A 22,102-nucleotide genomic window follows, 5' to 3' on the forward strand; every position below is an offset into this window, starting at 1 on the left:
GGGGGGNGGGGGGGGAAAACGTCTCGCGCGGATAATAATCCGCGGTCTCGACTTCAACGAGAGGCGGTATTTCTATAGGGTGTACGATCCCGGCGCCAGACTCGAGACGTAGCGCAAGCCGAGCAATTAACCGGGGGACGTTACTGCTCTATACTTTTGCGAGCGCTCCGCGTATACACGCCGTATCTCTCTCTCTCTTTCTCTCTTTCTCTCTCGCTTCAAGGACGATAAAAGTGCGCGGCGCGGTGGGCGCACTACTTAACGCGCGAAAATAAATAATACGAGCGATCCGAATCGAGTCGGCGCTTTCAGGCAAACGTTTAGTATGTTTTTAACGCGGCTCGCATCGCGCGACTTTTTTTTTCTCCAGTCGCCCCGGAGCCACGTCGTCGGCATCGCTGACGTTACCTTACCGCAGGTGCAAGTCCCGAACACGCAGTTCGACGCATATCATACGCGACCTTCGAGGACGCGAGGAGGCTCGCGCGGAGGAAGGCGTCTGCGTTATAACGCGATGTAATCTCTCGCGCGTGTTTATCGGTACCTTAACAAATCCGACGCTACGAGCGGCGAGGAATTAATTACGCGCGTTGTACGGCGATAAGAAGCCGTAATAATTACCGGCGCAATCACAACACGCGTCGAAGGTGAATGAAAAAAAGAGAGAAAGAAAAGAGAAAAAAAAGGTAGAAAAGGCTAACGCGCAGGTAATACAACCCATAGCGCTCGCGCTTTAATGAATACCTCGGATTTCTTAAATTGTCGTTGTCGCTGCCATCGTATCGTGAGTTTTATCGAGCCAATTAATTCGGATGAACGAATAAGCTTGTGAACAAATAATTTAACAACTCATTGCTCCGTACTCGGGAAATCATACCTATTTATAGTATATATACATTTGGATCTGTATTACAACGATCCCGTAAATAAATCTCTCTCCAGCGGGAGCGTGACTTTGAGAAAAATACAATCTAATTATCGTTTCGGTATAACAACAATGACGTTAACTGCATGCCTCTTATTCTAAGCGTGTTGTTAATGTTTATCTAATAGTATCTGTTATATCAATATAATGGCCTATTATACGTGTGCTGTCTCGAGATATATCAACAATCACGCGATGTTGCCGCGAACGTTTTAGCGTCGCCCGCCGCGATCGTTTAATTCATCGGCGATCGAGATTAAACGATTCGCTTGTGCACTCGCGGGTACAAGTAATCACCGTAGGCGATATAAGTTACTATTATATCGCAACGGATTTCTACTTACGTAAATTATGCACGGCGAGTCTCGCGCGTGCATCTCCGCAAGGACGCGCGAGATTCAACGACGACGAGAGATCGTATCGGGGCGCTTCGACCGACCGACGAGTACCAAGGGTAATTGCGAGACGAGTACCGGTCGCCTCCGACAATGCAGGCCGTCGCGTTTTTTCCACCTAACTTGAAGATCTATGCGAGAACACATTCGTAAACAATACTCCGCGCTCGCCGGAAAGGAGAAGCATCGGACGACAATTACGAACGATTACACCTATGCGTCACGTCTCTTAACATGTCATTGTTTTTCTCCTGACCGAGATCGCGCCGCGATGTATCGAGATAGAAATTTACATGCGCGAGAAATAAAACTTGTCGTTGGACGATAAATTAGAGAAGAAAGGACGTTTGATGTTGTATCTATAAAACACCGTTTCTCTCCATAGCATTTTCAATCTGAAATTTTATAAAATTCCTTTCTTTCGATTATTAAAGGCTGGATGTGTCGAAATTAAAAAAGACAGCATACACACAAGATATATCGATCTTTATTGTAATATTGCGATGAATATTGAACAATTATTGAAGATTAAGAACGTGCCATCTCTCCAACACTTGTAAGGGTGGAAGACTTGATCAGGCTTCTTTGAATACGCGGGATTAAGACAACAATTAATTCACGTATTAAAGATAATGATAATTTATTACTCGCCTTCTCCAGCACAATATTTAGTTTTACATTGGTTTGTACACTTGTTTGGTCATTATTTCTCAAGTTGCATAAAGTTTGATCGACAGATTGTAATTACTAAGTAATATCGCGCAGAAATTATGCAAATACGCGGGGAACGTGTATTTACCCGTTCCTACGGCACATCTTCGTTAAATCAACAAAAAGGAGAGAAGCGTGACTAATGATTTATCCGCGATCGCATACGTCGATCTGAGAAAGGGTTGAGGTCAAGGTGCGCGGCAACGTTCGCCTCGCTTGGTTGGAATGCTGCGTAACCAGTCAAATATTTACACGCACTGTTATTATTACATCATCTTTATATATAAAATACTTACGATCATCTTTTCACCGAAACCGATCAGTTTCATGGAAAAGTGCTGTTGTAACCAGTGACGTTTTGGCCTACAAAAAAGTAGGTAAAACGCAACCAAAATTTCTACTCCTATAAAAATAGACTCCACATCTTCTTTCAATACTTCGTCTTCTTCTCTTTGATTTGTCAGGAACCTTAAATGGATTTTGTTCTAATTAATAATATCGATGCATCAATAAATCGAGAGTAATCAATAAAAATTAACAAGTTTTGAAACAATTTGAGAAATTAAATTGCAAAGGCGTGAATAATTAATAGAATTCTGTAATTTATTTAACTTATTGTGAAACTTACATTAATAAATTTGCACACAAATTTAAGATATACTTAATTCATCAAAATATTTAAATATTTCAATTGTACGTTTGCGCAATTTAACTGTGTATTTTAAATTTATTTAATCACGTGAGACGTGCAATTGTTATCCATGGAATTTGATGTGAGGTCATAAAATTTACATTATTCTTTATAGTAAAGTATATTCTTCCATGGGGACAAAATCCGCTGACTCGATAACGCGGATTCTCGCACGGATAATTTTGCAACAATACAGCCAAAACGTAAATTCGTCAATTGGCACAAAGCTCCGATATATCGAGGTTGATTAAATTCCGGTGAATTCCCGGCGTGCAACAGATGCGCCAAGATCACAATAGAAAAAAACCTGTAACGGTTAAGCGTGCAGTCACGTTTTCGCTTATGCACAGCACGGAAAATTGAATTCGTCGAAGTGATACATTCGCGATCTCCGATAGGGCAAACGAATCTCCCGATTGCATTGATAATCAGCCGGAGATATGCGAGTTATGTCGCGCGCTGCGAATAAATCTCGTCGGGCCGCGCGCCGCCGCGCGTCCCCGGCGCGGTGCGCGCCGAGTCGGAATTAATATTCCAAATAGAAGACGGCTCGCTCAGCGCGTCCAGGCGAGTTTCAGAGATTCAATTTACCGCGCGCGATTCTTTCGAGACGCGCGGCCGAACGTCTCGCGGCGGGGTGCGGCGCCCAGTCTGGAACGTTGCTAGCGTTGATCCACTGATCCTCGGACGGGACCTCCAGGCGCGCGATGCTCCTGCACGCGATGCACCCGACGCGCCATAACGCGCGCACGGTTCCCTTCCCTCTCCCCCCCCCGCTCTTACTTCTACGAAGAATGATCGGACGTACGTCTAACGATACAAGAAACATCGGTCGGATAAACCGTCCGCCGCGCCGTCTTTTCGCCGAGACGAACGGAGTCATGTGCACTTCGTAGGGATGAGCGACGCCAAAAAGGAAGATCAGCATCCAAATAATCGACCACGAGGCACTTTGATTATCTATAATCAATCAGGCTTTGAAATCATTGAGAAAAGAGGATTTAGGTTCTAGCGATTATTCAAATTTTATTGCGTATATAAAATGTAAATGTGAATATCTAAAGGACTTTTTAAAATTTATGAAAGAGACACAGAAGTAAGATTGTTTTTCGATGAGATTTTAGTGGATTTTCTGTAGTTCAAAATACAGAGAATATATATGTTAATTAATTTATTATATTATTATTTAATTTGCGAAAATGGTAATAGAAAATGAATAAAACGCGGATGATTAACCTACTTTCAAAGCGGCTACCTTTAATATTTTGCATTGAAACGCGATAAAGTTACGGTAATGAGCCTGTTTGCTGCGATTTATTTGGCACGTAATGGCAGAATCGTGAAGCGATGATGTAACGTAAGCGCATGGTAAATTTGTAATATGATCGCCGAGGACGACGGCGTCCTCGTCGAATGTATAAAATAATTTCGTGGATCTCGCGTTTAATAATTCCCTATCCGGCGCGTCCGGCGGTAACGGTACTATCTCGCCTTCTCCTGTCCCGGCCGTTTTTACATCGAAATACTCAAATTCCGTAAATCATCGTACGATTGTAAATTACGCGGCTTAAATTATGCCTCGCTGCCGCAGCCGCCGCGCGCCGCGCCGCCGGCATGCCATTCGTGGGCACCGATGTTTTGTCACGTGGCGACAAAACGCGCGCGAAGTAACGGCGCTGAATCTGAGAACTGGTTAAAAGTTCGTCGACCCCCGCGGGTTGTTCCTCGGGGTTGAAACGTCGTCGTCCACCCGGGCGCACTCGTGGAACTCGCGTGGAACGTCCGGCTCTCGCCCACGCGTCCCTTCGTCCGTACGTGACGTGCAGCGGAGTGTTGAATGTATAATGTCGCGTGCTCGACGAGTACACTTCGTTATGACGTACGCATGATATTCGGAGAAACATCGTGTGCGCGAGAGACTTCGTATCCCGCGAGACCTCTCGAGAGTACAAGAGCGGGCCCTCCTCGCTCGTCAATGAAAACGAACGGGGTTTTCATTGACGCAAACGGGTATACGAAGCATCTCGGTTGGGCTACACGAGAGAAAAAATTCTAACTTGCGTTCAAATCTCTTGTATAAGAGAGAGACTTAAACATATAATTAATCTATTAATAATTCAATAAAACACTTAATGTAATATAATTATGTATATTAGCAAAAAAAAAATACAGACATTGGCAGAAAAAAATTGTTTTAAGAACATATGGAATTAGTAGTTTCTTATATGGATTCATATCATACTTGAGTATGAATGCTTCACGTCAATTCGAGGATAAAAACGTGATATCATCAATAATTCAATCTTCATTCAAATAATTGGAGTGTCTTTTTGTGTCTTTTTAAACCACGAGCATCATCATCGAACGGTTTGTTCAAATTTAGTCAAGAGCCCGGGACTCCTTTGACCGAGGTAATCGAACTCACCGTCGACGTTTGCGTGCCGAGGGATTTGCTCGAGGTCACGATCGAGAGTATCCCGCGCGCGGTCGCGGACACACGCCGCGCGTTCCACGCGAATTTTGCGATCTATGTAAGCCGAATGCCGCCCAATAAAGGATGTACAGCGCGCGATTGTAAATTCCCCGGTGAGTAGCGGGTCGTGTGACGCGGGGGATCTTCAAACGTGGCTCATTCCTCTTTACCATTCAGGTTGAGCTTCGGCCAGAGGAGAGACCAGATCGAAGATAGAGGCGATCTACAGCCCGACCGAACAGTAAACACTCTCTGCTAGAGTCGTACTCGCCGCTCTCTCTCTCTCTCTCTCTCTCTTCGACGCTTCGTGCAGCAGATCGCCGCGTCGTGACGCGTCCCGTTGCCGTTCGAAAGCTTCGCGTATCGATAAATGACGATTAACATGAGAAAAGCGTATGAAGAGACTTTAACAAATTGTAGGCTTCAAAATATATAATTAAACAACACTTTCTTATTAGAAACTACAAAACAGTCGTGGCGCGCATAATCGAGAATTGCGCGGTAATTATATAATTAGCTGAAATTAATTAGGGCGATTACATAGCGACGGGACCGTATCTACCTATTGGCCAATCGCGTCTGTTTATCCGCGGCAAACCTTCTTTCTTTACTCGTTATTCAGCTGACGCTGCGAGAAATATTTGCTGGCAATTACCACGTGATTCAAGTACCGGCGAAAGAAACGCGGCAAGAAGAACAGCGAAGAATCCGCGGCTATAACGTTGCCAAGATTTATTATACAGGGCACGTGCATCGTGAGATTCCAGTCAAGACAATACGGCCTTTCGTCCTTTTTTTTTTCGTTCTTTCGTATATATTTCTTGCTCCCATTGAAAGCCACCAGACCGCAATCGAATTTACTTCAGCACTATTTTTCCCGTCTTGAAAGTTTCGCTATTATGTATACGAAATATCCTTAAGAATATTCTTCGTCAAGTACGTCACGCGTTTCTTAACACACGAAGCACGTTTCCATCCGATTTATCACAAAAGTCCATTACAGGCAGAATGAAGTGAGGAACGAAGTTCTAAATGTGGCTTCTGTGCCTGCGTCCTTGCGACGATACAGCACGATCGTAAGATTTCTCGGTCGCCGCGGTGCCGCTTCGTTCTACTCACGTACCCAGACCGCGAACGATACTATTTAGTCCTAGAACTGTGCGTGAGACAAGAGATAGTCGACAATCTGTTCTGCGAAACAATCGGGGGGAAATTAATTCTTTTTTCCTTCGGTAGTCAATACTCGGGATTCAAACTGTTTCTCGAAACTTCCACGCGCTCTTGTATCGCCAGACTTCTTCTGCAAACGTAACATTCTTGACATAACGGAATTGTTATGGCGAAAAAGAAAAGGCGGAGGATCTCTCTCGCAGAATCGCGGCGCCAGAGGAGGGCGCGTCCGCGTTGCCTGCCTGACCATCGCGCGAAGTTCCATCGTCCCATTTTCGGAATTTCGTTCCGTCGACACTCGTCGACGAAATTCCGGTTTTCCCTCGAAAGATTCCCGAGTGTTCCCTAAACTCCGTCAATTATATCGAGATACTGAAAATGGAACGCTAACTTTACTAGAGATTGTTTATACGCCGGTTATATTCGCCGACAAGCACATACCGAGTCGAATACCGAGTTGTAACGAGTTGGAACGTGCTCGCTCCCTCGAGACTAGTTAATTTCCCGGGTAAGTTTATCACTCGTAGACTCGTTTTGTCGGGAATCGCATGACTTCGTGGAATCACGATTGAGAGTACGGGGAGTACCGGCGGCACAGCAGCCGGCGCGTTCTTCTCTTTCCTCCTCTTTCTCTCTTTTTAGAAAGCTCGCCACTTTGTAGCAGCGCAGTTTCGTAGAGAGGCGAATTCACCTGACGTCCCTTCGGGAATACTTTATGGAGTCGCCTTGGAACGCGCGCTCGTCGATGTTTCCTGCGGCTGCCTCGGATGCCGAGAAACGCACAGCGTGGAGCGCGCATTTGCAGGAGGCTTATACAAGAGAATCGGTAGCGTGTGTGCCAATAAATGTATCTATTACATCAAATATTATGTCATCAATTTGAATGTATAAATTTCGTGATATAAAATGTTACATAGATATAAAAAAAAATGCAGTAAAGCGATATATATGCATATTTCATGAAAGTTCTCGCATTCTTGTGTTGAGAAAATGTGGTGAGATAATAATGGTGATTTATTGTACGAAATGTATGAATGAATAGTTTAAATTAGTTTATTCATTTCTACGTATTTGCGTAATTTATTCGTATTTGCGTGTGTACCTTGTATCGCTCGCGGTCGAATGTTACGAACGTTCGAACTGTAACGGATAAAACGTCTTCTTCCGCTCACGGCGTACAACCGATAAGCAAACACTCGTGCTGGCACGGCGTGTCTCGGCCCGTTATCTCTTATCGCTAGCCGATCCGGCCACCCTCGACTCGGATGATTCCACGCGAAAGATTGAACCGTAAAGATAAAACCCGTCTCCCTTATTCCTCCGTAATGATCGCGGAGTCGTCGAAATCGCGGTCACGTGTGTACCGCCCGCGTGTTTATTGCAAGCATTAAGGAACACTTTTCACGCGCGCGTTACATCCCCCGCGTTGTTGCGTATTTACGCCGCGCGAAGAGAACAGGGCAAAAATCATTTCTCAACGTCGCTGCCCGTCGATGGATAACAGTGATTACGTCGACCGGCACTTTGGACGGTGCGGCGCGGCGGTTCTTCACCCGCGGCTCGAATCAATCAAAGCCCGGTATTTACATGGAAGATTATAGTTATGTCGCGCTGCAAATCCGTAGTTTCGCGTACGTGTACGTGTGATAATAATGAGCGAAATTACGTAGTTCGTAGGTCACCAATCGGCGGATAAAGAGCCTCATATAGTGATAACTGCCATCACTGTTCTACACTCGTGTGCTCAACGCGGTGTATAGGATTCTCTCGTTCAATTCACCCGAAATCCTTTTCATTTCCAGAAGAGGGGAATTACGAAAAGTCACACCTCAGCACTCGACTCCCGCGTAGATCAGTGAATCGCGAGTCGAATGTCGTTATAACCCGTTTTCAAGAAACTTTACAGACGCGAGAGATCCTCATAGAAGGATCGGCGCCTCCTGGTCGGTGGACCGCAGATGCCCGTCCGCATCTCTCCCCGGTAATTCTCACGGTGTAGCGATTATCCATAAAACGCTGCGCGCGATTTCATCTTATTTCCTTCCATCGTCCGACATGCGTCCTACGTTTCTCTCGGAACAAGATCGGTCGGTTAAAATCGTTCGGATGGATAGAGATCCCTCCTCCGGTGTATCGAGACGATGTTGCATTAAGCATATTAATAAGCGGTCGGCGGCGATGCAATTCCAAGCTGTCACATAGTTAAGACGATCGTGGATATAATAATCCCGCGCGGTACCTGCGTATACACATCACTTTCGGATATACATGCGTTTTATCGAGCCCTCGCGATCAGTTGAGACTAGTCGCGAGTTGAAAGGAATCGAGCTGTTTATCTAGATCAATAGTCGAGTTTATGCTCGCGGGCCGTTTCGGTGTCGGCGTCGAGAGTCGTTGATCTTCACCTTCCCCGTATCGGACGTTATCGATCTCGATCTCTCGCCTGTGCTACGAGAGAGCGACGCTCAAGTGCGTGTACGACGTCGTGCTCTCAGCACGTAAACTGCTCTTTACGACCTGCCAAGACCTCGCCTCTTACCTCAATCATCCGGTTACCGGTAATTACGATCGTCGATCGTCCAGAACCAATTACGTCGGCAATTTTTACCGAGTAATTCGATCGCCATCGCGAGAGAGGAGAGAATCCACGCGATGCGTAGCCAATAACCGGTACGACGTTACATTATGGTGGGACGATTATTCGATTTTCGCACCGGCGATTGCCTCGACGCCGCCGCGCCGGCCGGCCGGCCTCGCGCGAGACGGCGGCCGCGGCGCAGCGGCGCGCATACGCGAGAACACGTGACGTTGCTGGGTGAAATCATTCGGCATTGAAATAGACCGCTTCCTCGAGTCATCGTAATCATTTCTTACTTCTCGTTAAAATGAAGGGGATATTACGGTGTACGTCGAGAGTTACAGAAAGAGGCAAACACGAGGAGCCGCAAGTTGGTGTTGCTTCACCAGAATCGCGAAACGGTGTATCAATATTTGTTTTTGCATTAGCGCGCGAGAGAAAAAGATGGCCGAATTAAAATCCTACTGAATTAAACAATTGGGGGACACGAGTCGGACAAAGAGTCGCGAATGGAAGAGTGGACCATTCCTCGCCGCGAATGATTTCTGGCTTATTTGCAGCGATTAAGCCGTTTGCTCAATTGGTTTCTTCAACGGCGATAAACCAGTCGTAGGTTACCCACGAGTGCAATTGGCATCGCCATTAAGTCGCCTCGTTCGAGAGCCGCCTTCTTGCTTAGTCCTCCACCCCTCGTCGCGTCCGTCGCCCCGGCCTTCGCCGGGGCGCATCTTTAACGAGCGCGTTTTCTTTCGCCCTCGACGACGAACAATGGACATCGCGATGGCCGGTGGGAGCTGCAAGAAACGTCGCTGCACAAATCCGATTTCGCGAAAAAACGTTCCCGAGCACGACGATGTGAAAGACGGAGCGGAGTCGCGATGAATGCCGCTCTCGGAGGAACTGCGCTTCTCGGAACGCGTCTTGCGCGCTTTTTCCGCGCTGCCTCTGGAACGAACCTTTACCTGGGACACAAGTATCTACGCGTATAAAGGGTCGCGTTCAATGCCGTGACGCTTTCGCGAGATCTGGATTGACACCCGAGGCGAATCGGCGAATCGGCCGGTCGAGGGCGCCGAGTGAGACGGGTAAGGGTCGCGAGAGTCGAAGAATCGCGACGTTTCTCTTTGCCATCGGAGACGAGACTTCCCACTTTCCGATCGGATCCAGAATTCGGACCCGTCGATGTAACACGCGAGAGTAAACTCTCGGTAACGTTCACGCCCAAGGCGGAACGGACCCCGGCCATCGACCTCTCGCTCGGGCAATCGTCTATTTTGCCTGGTGCGTTTTACTGTATCGTCTCGTGGACGTGGAGCAATAGCCTGGGTAAGGTGTGCGAAGAACAAACAGACGATTACGACGAAGGCGACGAGGAGAGGTCCACCTATAATGTGGGTCCCCGAGCATGTGACGAAAGTGCGCGGGACGTTGACTCTCTTCGTGGATGACGCGAGTCTCGTGGAAACGGAGAGTTCTTCCTCCTCGGAGTTCGTTGAAACCGAAAACACGCCGTTATACGAGGAAAGGAGATGAGGATTAGGCAGTGCGGAGCAACGACGAGCCAGCTACTAGGCGGGTTTACGTGCAATCAGTAGCATGCAATAAGTAGCCTGCTACTTGCTTACTTTTTTCATCAGTGGCCATTCCGGAAAGCCGCTTGTTTATACAGCCGCGAACGTGCCGAGCAAGACCAGGCTGAGAGAGTGCATGCAACACTCTTAGTCATATCTCGCAAAAAATGACGCACGTTTCTGCTTGAATGTCTATTAACGTCGTTATACGTGACTTAAGCAATACACGAGCGGAAAAAAGAGAATGAAGATACGTTCGATTTTTTTTTCAATTTGCATAGTGGTTAATTGCTTAAAAATGTCCCGTTGAGATATTTATCAGTTTTCGATAAAAGCTGTACGAGGCAGTTTGTGAGGGTTAACAGCGTGCCTCGAGAGAGGCCGTTTAGGAAAAAAAAAGGACGAAGAGGCGGACGGTAGGCATCTCCCGTATCATTCGTGATTTCCCGGTAGCCGGTGTTGGTGGGCAATCTGATCCCGGAACAACGGTTCGGAAACATCGGTTGACAGTAAAATATCAGCAGGTACTACTCACAGGTATGGACACGAGGATAGGATCGGGAGAAGGTAAGCAGGTATATGTGTATGTGTGTGTAGGTGACTCGAGGGGAAGAACATCGGGTACTCCGATGCCTCCCCGTGATGCTAGTCCCGGGGTACTGTTAGCCACCGATGAATGATAACCGCATATCGCGATACGCGCGGATACGATACACAATGCGGAGTCAAGGGGAGGATGTATTGGTCAGGAAATCGCCGCGGTTACGCTTCTGAAATAGAATGCGTATTGAATCGATAACTCAACCGCGCTCCGCGGAACACTCGCTCGTCCGCGGTGTCGGATATTTTCGCGATTCCAGCAAGTACCTCCTGGTATCTCGATTAGAATTGTGGAAAACCGCCGCTTTTAGTTTTTGCATATTTGATAGGCTTGGTTAGAAGAATAAAATGCCGTTGATAGAAAAAAAAACTTCAGTTTCCCGCGACTATCGTAAAATTGAGCACATTTTGTATAGTGTCCGGAAGTAAGTTGAGGTACGTACGATTATTTTTCACAAATACAGCGCGTCGTTACGCAATTGAGTGCCTCTGGCATTTCGTATAAGCGTTTACTATCCTTGCGCAACAGGAGAATCGAGTACCTTGAGGGATAGAAGAGGAGAGAAGTAATTTCGCTCGCCGATGCATAACGCGTGCACGTTCACGACGGAAAGAAAATAGAGACGCGTACGAGGAGAGAAAAGCGCGATGGCAGAGACAGTTCGTCTACGGGATTCGCATAATTACGAGATCACGTCCGTCCAAGACGTCTTCGACGCGTCTGGAGTCGCGCGGAGAGTCTGTTAATGTAACCTAAGGGCTTCCAGGTTCATTGTCACCTGGGCGAGAACTCGCCTTTGTTTACCCCCCTCGGTAAGTGTTCACGACCAGCGCCGCGGTGTACACTTATCGCCGTCGATCTCCTCTGTACGGTGTCTTTCTTTCTTTCTTACGCCGTCTGGTTAATGAACTGGGATCCGCCCCTGGAGATGACGATGACGACGACGATGACGACGACGACGACGACGACAATACACGTTCCTCCGCGGCAGGAACGCGTTCTCCGCGTAACTTCGTTGTAATTAGACATTGAGATCCAATGCGTGATTGTCCTCGTCTTGTAATTAAAGAGATGGCACACCGTGTGTGATAGCACCGCGTCCTTCCGGTCATCGCATATTACGCGGCGGAATTTGGATATCTTTGCAGAATTGCTGGACTCTCTTTTTCGAAACAGGAGAAAACAATATAATATTAAAAAAAAAAAATTGTCGACAACGCATGATATTTAATTCATTTTTTTATCTTAGAATATACTGTGTTAATATACAATATTTGATTCGATTGAATGTAGGTTTGTAGATTTCTGCAAATACGTGAAGTTTTACATTTATACAACGTATTTGACACGAGTCTAGATTACAAAAAAAAACGTTTTAATATTAATGTTATTCGAGCAAAGTGCCGTGAGAAAGACGAAAATGCAGTTTAAAGAACGCTCCCAATGTGGAAGTGTTTTAGAGGCACGTATAACGACCTGGATTTGATATAACGGCACGGAATCGACGGCGTCTTTCCCACTCTCTCCTTTCTCCCGTCCTCGTTGTGTATCTCGCGGGCTCATAATATCTAACGGGCTAGCTTATATGAGCTCGCGCGTCACTGTGTTAGAGCGTACGAAAAAGCCGTACGGTAAAGACGAATCTATCGTCTCGGAAATCGTGCGCAAATTTATTCGCATCGAATAATTGCGCCGCATCGCGTGGCCCGTGAGCCGTTTCTCATAAGCCGTTTCTCTAACGTACACACACACACACACACACACACACACACACACACGGAGAGGGAACGATATTCCCACGCGCAGAGACACCGTCTTAAGAGGCACGCGTGCGTATTTCGCGGCGAATCTATCGGCCGATTGTAATTCCCGACCGATAAAGGCCGCGATAATGTTCGAGCAAAATAATTGACTTCTCGTGTTTAGCGACTGGGCGAACCGTTAGTCCCGGCGCGGCACGGCGCTTTCGCGGGCGATACGAGATCCTCGATCCTCGATCCGCCTGCTTATCGGATCAATGCGCGTAATATTGATGTACTCGCGCGCACCACAACGGCCGTAACTTCCGCAGACACCCTGACACAAATCTCGATTCTCTTTTCGCTTCGCGTCAGCCAGCCTGCACGAAGCGGATTGTGCGCCAACCCCGTGGTCAGAATGCTCCGGTCTCGTATGAAGTATATGGAGCATGGGATATCCGCTGTATCATTGACTGCCTTGACTTCGTTTATTATCACGAGCCTGTTCCCGAATCGATCGAGCGGAATAATCGGCACCATCGACGAAACGATCTCCAGGCAGCACGGTAGTGAATCGATATAAACACGAGTCACGGCGTCCTTGCGGTCCTTTGATGAATGACGCCTCGAGTTCTCCACACCAGATCTGTGAGAACGCGTTTTTCTTTTTTAAATATATTCTAATGAAATATTGTTATCGCTTTTAAATCATCCCGCAGGATTAAAGGATTATTCGAATTATATCTAAAGGCAGAATCCAAATAACATTTAAACCGTTATTAAATATTTGATATCCGGATTACCGGAAATTACGTCTCTAAAATTATCTCGAGCTCCCACTTCCTTTCGTCCTTATTGGGCGAGAATCGCATTTTATCAGTGCCGGAACCGCGGCGTTTTACGCGCCGCCGTATATAGTAGCTCTCGACGATCATTCGAGAAATCATTGGAACGGACGCGCGTTCAGTATATATTCCGCATGTTCGATCGATTCCTCCCGATAGGCACGATACGGATTTAGCCGCTGCGACGTTATATTTAGCCTGGGAAAGATCTTATCGGGACTGGTTAGACCGGCGCTATGTCCCTACGTAACGATTATGCCGCGCCGCGCAATCGCAAAAGTTCGATTCGGACGCGTCGTAAACCGGCTTCGATAGCTTCGTATAGGAGCCGTTTTAACGGGGATATCGAGAGTCATCGGGCGTTGTTAGTCTCATGAGATTCCGCGCGATCTCCCTCGCTCCAGCTACATCCGACCAGTTTGTACCTGGCGCGTTCTCCCGGTCCTCTACTCCCTCCCAGACAGCTCCCACCCTGTCCATGCGCGAGGAAAACACGGCGCGCGGTGCACATGGTGACGATTATTTATCTCGTTAATATAATACAGATTATTTTACAGCTCTAAGATAAGGCAATGTTGGGCGTCTTATTAGCGTATGTTTCTCACGTTTCCGTACCGCGGTCGTTCGAGGAAGTATCGAGGCAAAGTAACGCCGTGTAGAACGATAATCTCCGCATCTGTAATGTCGTAACCGCATAAGAAAAAAAGCATCACATTGAGACTGAACTCGGAGTCGTTATAACGAGTATTGATGCTTAAAGTTGAAATGAAATGCCGACGTTGTACTTCGACTCGATATTTAACATAAGTGTACCGAGATCTTTTTAGAATTACCATCGATGGTTTCAAAATTAGCACTTAGTAATTAGAAGGTATCTTTTAAGAGGACGCTAATACACACATTGAAGGTACATTACGCTATAATTATTATGTCAAACAAGATAATTGTATCTCAAATCAGTTTTTAGTCTAAAATGCCGGGGTACCAAAAACTAAAAATTATCATAATATAAAGTATTCAAATAAAATTTCAGCATATCGTTCGTTTAGCCGTTAGTATTCATTTCGGCTCGAGTGCGAGCGATGCGACCGGGCTATGCATCCCTTAAGATGCCATAAGGATGCTGCGCACGCGAGCATTATGAAGGATAACATCGCCCTCCAGATAAGACTTTTTCATCGATCTCGATCGCGCGTCACGATGGCCATTTAATTGAATACCGCGCCGACGACGCGGCAGCGGCGGCAGCCTCCCTCTTGCTCGCGCCCGCGACGGAAAGAACTTGACGGATTAACGATTATTCGCCCGAGGCTAATCGATTTTAATTTCAATCTCGCGCTACGCGGCGGCGAAAACAGCCCGCGCTACACCCGCCTGCCGCGGAGATACTCACGCTCGCCGTACCTCCCTCGATACGTTCTTCTCGCGCTTTTCTCTCTTTTCTCACTCTCGCGCGAGAGGAAGGTCTGGCCTCCCCCTTCGATTTTTCGACTTCACGCACGCACGGCCGCTTAACGAGCGGGCGCGTCTCTCCGGCGCGGCGCGTACGTCGCGTCGCCATCGCCATCGTCGTCGCCGTCGCCGTCGCCGTTGTCGTATCGCGAAAAGCTGACTGGAAAATCATCCCATTAAGGCGCGTTTAGCCCGTCGCCCGTGTACGACGGTACGTAAAAATAACCGCCGGGCAAATTACGGGAGCGTGATGCGCTCGCGGCGCGGTGGGTAGAGGCGGGCGTAACCCCGGCGCGTTACCTCTGACAATGATAATTGGACTCGTCGCGTTCCCCGCGCCGCCCGCCCGACGTCAATTTACGCGATTAATCGAGGAAAAATGTCTCTTCGGGGTCGAGCGAGCGAGCCCGGCCCCGAAGTGCGCTCGTATCACAGCAACCCAGCAACTATACATATACGAGGCACCTCGTGTGCGGAATTAATTTCTTGGCCGATCACGCGTCGCTCATAAACGCCACGTGAAGGCGCACGGCGATCGGGAACTTATTCCCTCGCTGGGAAATCAGCCTTCACCTTCACGCCGACGCTCAACGTTAAAGCAGGCATCGCCTGTAAAATCTCATCACCGCAAATTAACATCATAGGCCGTATTAATGTGCCTTTATAAGTATCGTTTAATCGCTTTTATATTCTAGCCTGCTTATTTAATGGCTCTGTTTCTCTCGTCAACTATCATCTCGCGGAAATGCCGGCACATTAGATAGGGCACATCCCGGAATCCTCCGAGCTGGCTATCGCAAGTCCGCTCTAACGTTTAATCACGCGGTAATACCAAAGCTGTGGCGCCGCCTGCTTGCGCGCGCGCGCGCACGGGGAAAAGGACGACGTTGCGCTCATGAAACGTATCGTTTTCCAGGCTGCTTTTAAACTTTCGCTCTTTTGTCGCTTCTTTTTCGAGTTCTTCGACTTCGTGGCCATCGGAGCGCGACGCACTGGCCGGCCGCCCGGCCGTCGCTCCCGCGCGTTACCCCCGCAAAATGATAACGATCTGTTTATACAACATGACCATTTTTTCTCCCGCATTCTCGTCTAATTTCCAGCGCGAGACCCGGCTAAAACAAGTATCCGGTAGCTGATTATCCTCCCGTAACCATAACACGCATATCATATTGAAAACTCGTTCGCCCAAGGCCCCCTGAAGGAGGAAGAGAGCGGCGCGGCGACGGCGGCGGAGGAAGGAGAAAAAGAAGCGAACGCGCGGAGTCTCTCTCGAAGAAGGGAAGAAGGCGAACAAGAGCAACGTGGCGCGATGAAGAAGCCGATGCAGTCATGGTCCGATAAGCGAGTATCTATGCTGGAGCATAGGGAGGGGACGAGAAGGGGGGGACACTTTGCGCGCGCGCGCTTGGCTATCTCTCGTCTAAATATAGCTCCGAAGGATTCTAAAACTACGTTGCGTGTATCCTAGTTACCCCAAGTACCCCGGCCGGCCAAGGCATGCCGCAACCTTGCCCCGATCGTCATCGGGCTCCGTGGAAAATCGCCGATCGGGTTTTACTCTCGCCGCGAGGAGCCCAAGCGGCTCTAATCGGCGAGCACCATCGCTATAGATTATTATTATTCCTTCTCGTTTAACGACTACAGCGAGATATCGGTTATATATGTATGTATATATATATATATATATATATTATATATATATATATCTTACGTTCTATACGAAATCGAAAAGAGAGAGGTATATATATACCTCTCTCTTTTCGGTTTCGTATAGAACGTAAGAGCGCGCGTTCGAAGCCACGTCGCGATTGCTATACGAGCACCTTTTGTCCGCCGCTCCAAACGCCACTTCTCACGATGCATATATCGCCGACGTTCATGTATAATATATGTATTATACCTACGTATGTTCAGCAGGCGCGAGCAACGCCACGCGCGAGATCCCTTCGCGAGAGACGCGCGATCATATTCGCGCGCGGAGGGAAGAAAAAAAATCGGATTCTCGATTAAACCCGTTCCCGCATCGGGCGCATCGTTGTCGACGTCGGACGTTTCTTCGGTCATCGATCATGCGCGCGAGGGACTCGAATCCGATCTTTTATTTCGCGACGCGCCTTCATCCGCGCACCATCCGGACGCGGCAAAAAACGGTGGAAGGAAGCTTTAACCGACGCACTGTCCCTCGCGCTGCCTCCGCGTGTCCGAGCTATTATGGTAAGCGAGCGTCATAGTTTATTGCACCTAATAACATGTGATAAAAAGTAGCCGGACGAGATTCGCTCGCTCTACGGGTAGCCCTTCCAGCGCGCGCGCGCGCGCGAGCAGCGCGACGCGCCGCGCCGCGTATATACGCGACCTCGCGATCGCCGATCGATTACGCACTGGCATCGCGCGATCCTGCAAGCCTGATGAGCCATTCCCTCGACGAAGCGGGATGTCCGCGCGCGAGGCAAGGTAATTATTTTATGGCGGCAAGTTCCGCGATAGGATTAGACAGCGGTTGACTGTATAATCACAGTTATTCGGGCTCGGCGGCGGTTCGAGAGCGGCCCCAGATTACAGCATCCGGAACGCGCATCAGGAACCCGCGCGATGAGATTTTACGCTCGAGAGATGATCTCAAAGCGTCTAACGAACGTGACGTGTTCACTTGCTCCGTTCGTGTTAGAGAGGACGTCAAAGACTGACGCTCGTTCCGACCGACGCGGGTTAGTGACAGAATGATTTTCTGAACGGCGATGAGCGATACACGCGCGCGCGATTCCGCGCGAATCAGCGCCGCTTAAACACTCTGAATGAATAAATAATGTTTGGCTGGAGTCGAGCGCGTTGAGCTCTTATTATATATACAATTGGTTCGGACGCAAAGGTACCCGACGAAGTTGAGAAATTTAGACGACATTAAAAGATACTTTGTTTAGTTTGTTTTGCTGTTTAATCGCGCATAAGTAAGCAGTGTAACTACGTACTGACGAGCTTGCGAGTATGACTAAACAATTTAGAGGACTAAACGGGATGACGTGTGGCTCTGTGTGAAAACGATCCACTTGTAGTCAACGGGTCCCAGGTTTAAGTCTCTCTCCGACTCTCATCCCATATATGGATGGATTCCCATTTCAAGAATCCATATTTCATTTACAAATTAAAATAATTTTAACAAATGAGATCTTAAAACATCAACACGGTACACAGCGGATCTTGGTGCTTTCATATTATTAGTGTGAATCTTACAATTTGTTATATGAACCGAAAATTGTAAGATTCACACAAATATTATATGAAAGCACCAAGATCCGCTGTGCATCGTGTTGGCGTTTTAAGATCTCATTTGTTAAAATTATTTTAATTTGTGAATGAAATATGGATTTTTTCAATATGGTTTTAAGATCTCATTTGTTAAGTTAACTTTCCACAGTCTTTCCTGATACTCAATTAAAATAATTTTCCTTTTGTTATTGGAAATATAAATAAAAAGAAAGATTAGAGATTTGGAAATATATCCTTATATCTGGAACAGTGGATTATATACTATATGTTCTCGAGAGAGAGGGTCTTGTGGAGTGTGGCTTTTCTGGACCTGACGTATGTGATCTGCCGTTGAGGATTCGTCTGAGGGTTTGCCTGTGCAACTGCAGTGTTACAGGCAAATATCGATCTCGTGCCAGGACCTCGATCCTCTCCCCTCACATGACATACCCCTATCTTAAATTAAATATTTATATACTCCATTTATACGAACAAGTTTATGCTTAGTTTCAAATATATGAACTCATGGCTGAGCTCTTATCACCCGGTTGGTTCGAATAATAAGAAAAAAAAACTGAAGTCGAGCGCACGTTGAGCTCTTATAATATTATATCTAAATCAATCGGATAATATTATAAGTCGGATTAAATAGATATTGGTTCAAACGATAAGAGCTCGACGATGTCGATTTCAGTATTTTTTTTCCAAATGTCAGGTCCTATTATTTAACAAGTGAGTCTCTATTACTCGAATCATCCGGTTATCGGAACTGTCGTGTCTCCCGATCTGTTCGGATAAGCGGAGGGTCTCTACTCCCTGTGCTCTCAGCACGTGCACAAGATACTTGACGAAGTTAAAAAAATTTAAAGGACATTAACAAAGACACCTTATTTAGCTTGTCCATTGTTTCGCTGTTTAATCGCGCGTAAGTAATTATAAGGCTCTCGCCCAAGGTGAGTAGCTTCGCACGAGCAAAATGCACCACTTTTTTTTTGTTGTCAACCGTCGCCGGTCGTCGTGATCGACGAGGGAATGCGCGACTCCTCTACCGGCTTCATATAAAGCGACCTCCGCGATTTTAAATAACGTACCGAATGATTTACAATACGGTGCCCGCCGTACGTTAGCCAGAGCGGTGCCGAGCCGAGTCGAGATGGGTCGCCAGCGCGCTACGGATATGGTTTTAATATTCAGACGAAAGTTACGACTGCACGGTTTTCATCGCGCGGACAAGTTATCACGTTTAAAAGCGCGCTCGTGTAATATAATGGGTACGTATTTAATGTATTCGTTGGGCAGCAATATTTTTGTACGTCCGACGTGTCCCGGCGACGACGAAGGAATTATCAAGATACACGTAGCCAGTAATTAGAATACAGGCTCTTGTATGCTGCTACCCTCACGCCGGCGCCGCACAATGAGCGCCGATAATCCGCTCGTTAGCATTATCGGCGTAACGGTACGACAGATAGATTTTCGCGGCGTTCGATTATACGCGCGGAGTCGCGGTCGCGGCGCGGCCGACGTACGTGTTCCCCTGCGAGATAACGAAACGCGGCGTTGTATTCCGCGGCGTTCGCCATTCGTCGCCAATTATCTCCGAGTCGGTAAATCACTCGCCGACACGACGCTATTTGTCAACGGCGCGGCCTATCCCGGATAGCCGGTTTCCCGCGAGCGTGCCCGCGAGCGCAAGCGCGCGCGGGGGAAGAGCGAGAGAACGATAATCACTTATTTCGACGTGTCAACAGGTTGATAATTAATCGTTCGCCTGGCGGGTGGAGCGAGAAACGATCGACGATGCGCGTTGGCCGCTGTCATCAGCCCGATCGGCGAGTCCGTGAAAAATAGAGAAAAACCACCTGTGCTGATCGATTTTGAGGAAGGAGGTAAAAACCAAAGTGGTTGGACGCGCGACACTTGGTCGGCACTCTGCACTTTGCGCCAACGTACACGACTTGAGTATCGAGGGGAGAGAAGAAAAACATTTCCCCGCGCGTCGCGCGAAAGAAAAAAAAATAGCTCGGCACACAGAGATCGCATAAATCACGTCACCGTGCGCGCGACGGAGCTAACAACGTTGCGGATGCAATTATTATAGCATCGGCGACGGATCAAAAATCGAAACAGGTTTTCACCGCGACGGCGCTTCATCATTCGCGCCGCGGACGCGATTTTTTTTTCTTTCGAAAACACATTCACCCGGCCGGCCGGGACACAATCTGCCGTCAAAGGCGACGACAACCGAGAGGCGAAAAATGGACGAAAACGAAGCCCTAAAGGGACGTCCGTCGGGACGGACGATACAATTACACGCTATACATAGAACTGCACGGGGCATAAGTAACATGATTAATGGACGATAACGCAATTACGCCATGATACGCCTCGCGTGCATCATTCTCTTTCTCCGTTTCTCTCTCTCTCTCTCTCTCTCTCTCTCTCTCTCTCTCTCTTTCTCTCTCACACCGTGCAAAGTGCGTGTCGCACCGTTTCGTTCGGTCCGCCTCGTGCACGCTCGTTTTCCACGCGGCCTCGTGCAAAACGTCCACCCTTATACATCATCCGCTTTCGTTCCGCCTGTCCCGCTCTTTTACCCTGGTTTCGTATCCGTCTACCCCCATCCGCCCTTAATCGTCGCGTTTAGTCTTTTGGGAACATTCGTGCGAAGGTTCGAAAAGAATAGGCGCGTTAAAGACGGATGCTTTGGCGAATTTGCAATTTTTGCTTTAATAAATCGTTGAAATATCTAACGATTGTAATATATTGCAATTGAAAATAAAGGATCCTGCGAAAGTTAAATGTTAGAAACGCGAAATAATGGCTAAAATCTATAGATCAACAACTTTTTCTTTAATAATAAATAGATATTACATTAGTAGAATTTTAATTCCGACATTGCGATGATACGATAACGCGTCGAGTGTAAAAAAATTATAAAGAATTGTCGAACCTGTCCGAGAGAGGCGTGCAAAAAGGTGACTGACGCACGTGTAAACATGGATACCCGATTCTGGAAGGTGATTCGATACGAGCCGGCTGAATTATTTATAACCGTTGCGTCGTTCCTTGCAGATGTAAGTAAAAGCGTTATGAGATAAGATAGATTAGAGATTATCACGTTAATGTATCAAGACGCCAGAGGAGGACTCGAACGTAGCCGAGGAGGATGACGCGGCGCGCCGCGGCCGCGGACGCCGCCGCCGCCGCCGCCGGTGATGGTGACTCATGCAAATGTGTATTCCTCGCGCGCGGATTCCGGATCCGGTTTTCTTTTCGTGTTAATGAATTCGCGATTGCCTGCAATTGATTAGAACAGGACGGCGAGCGCGAACCGTCGGAGGACGGTAAATTGCTAGAAGGAAAAGTCTCGTAAGCGCGCGAAGCTACGTCGAGTTACATCTAAGAGCGCCGCTGGATTACCTTCTTTATTAAAACTATCGGTATCTTCACGTTTTAACTCTAAACCGTGTAGCACGGATGTTGCAAGATAATATAATTATTTAATGACTTAATGTTTTTGAAACGTGGCAGCAAGTATCGACCGACGCAATTTCGCTTGATTATTCATCGTTCCGTTCGGATGGCAAAAGATGTGTTTCGCCTTGGGCGCTCGTCCTTGCTTTGTTGCAACGTTCTCGTTGTTTCAAAACGGATTCCACGGGCCAATTAGCGGCTGGTGCGTTCCAGGAGTCCGATAGATCG

The sequence above is a fragment of the Wasmannia auropunctata genome, unplaced genomic scaffold, assembly GCF_000956235.1.
Source record: "Wasmannia auropunctata unplaced genomic scaffold, wasmannia.A_1.0 LD335888.1, whole genome shotgun sequence".
NCBI classification, from domain to species: domain Eukaryota; kingdom Metazoa; phylum Arthropoda; class Insecta; order Hymenoptera; family Formicidae; genus Wasmannia; species Wasmannia auropunctata.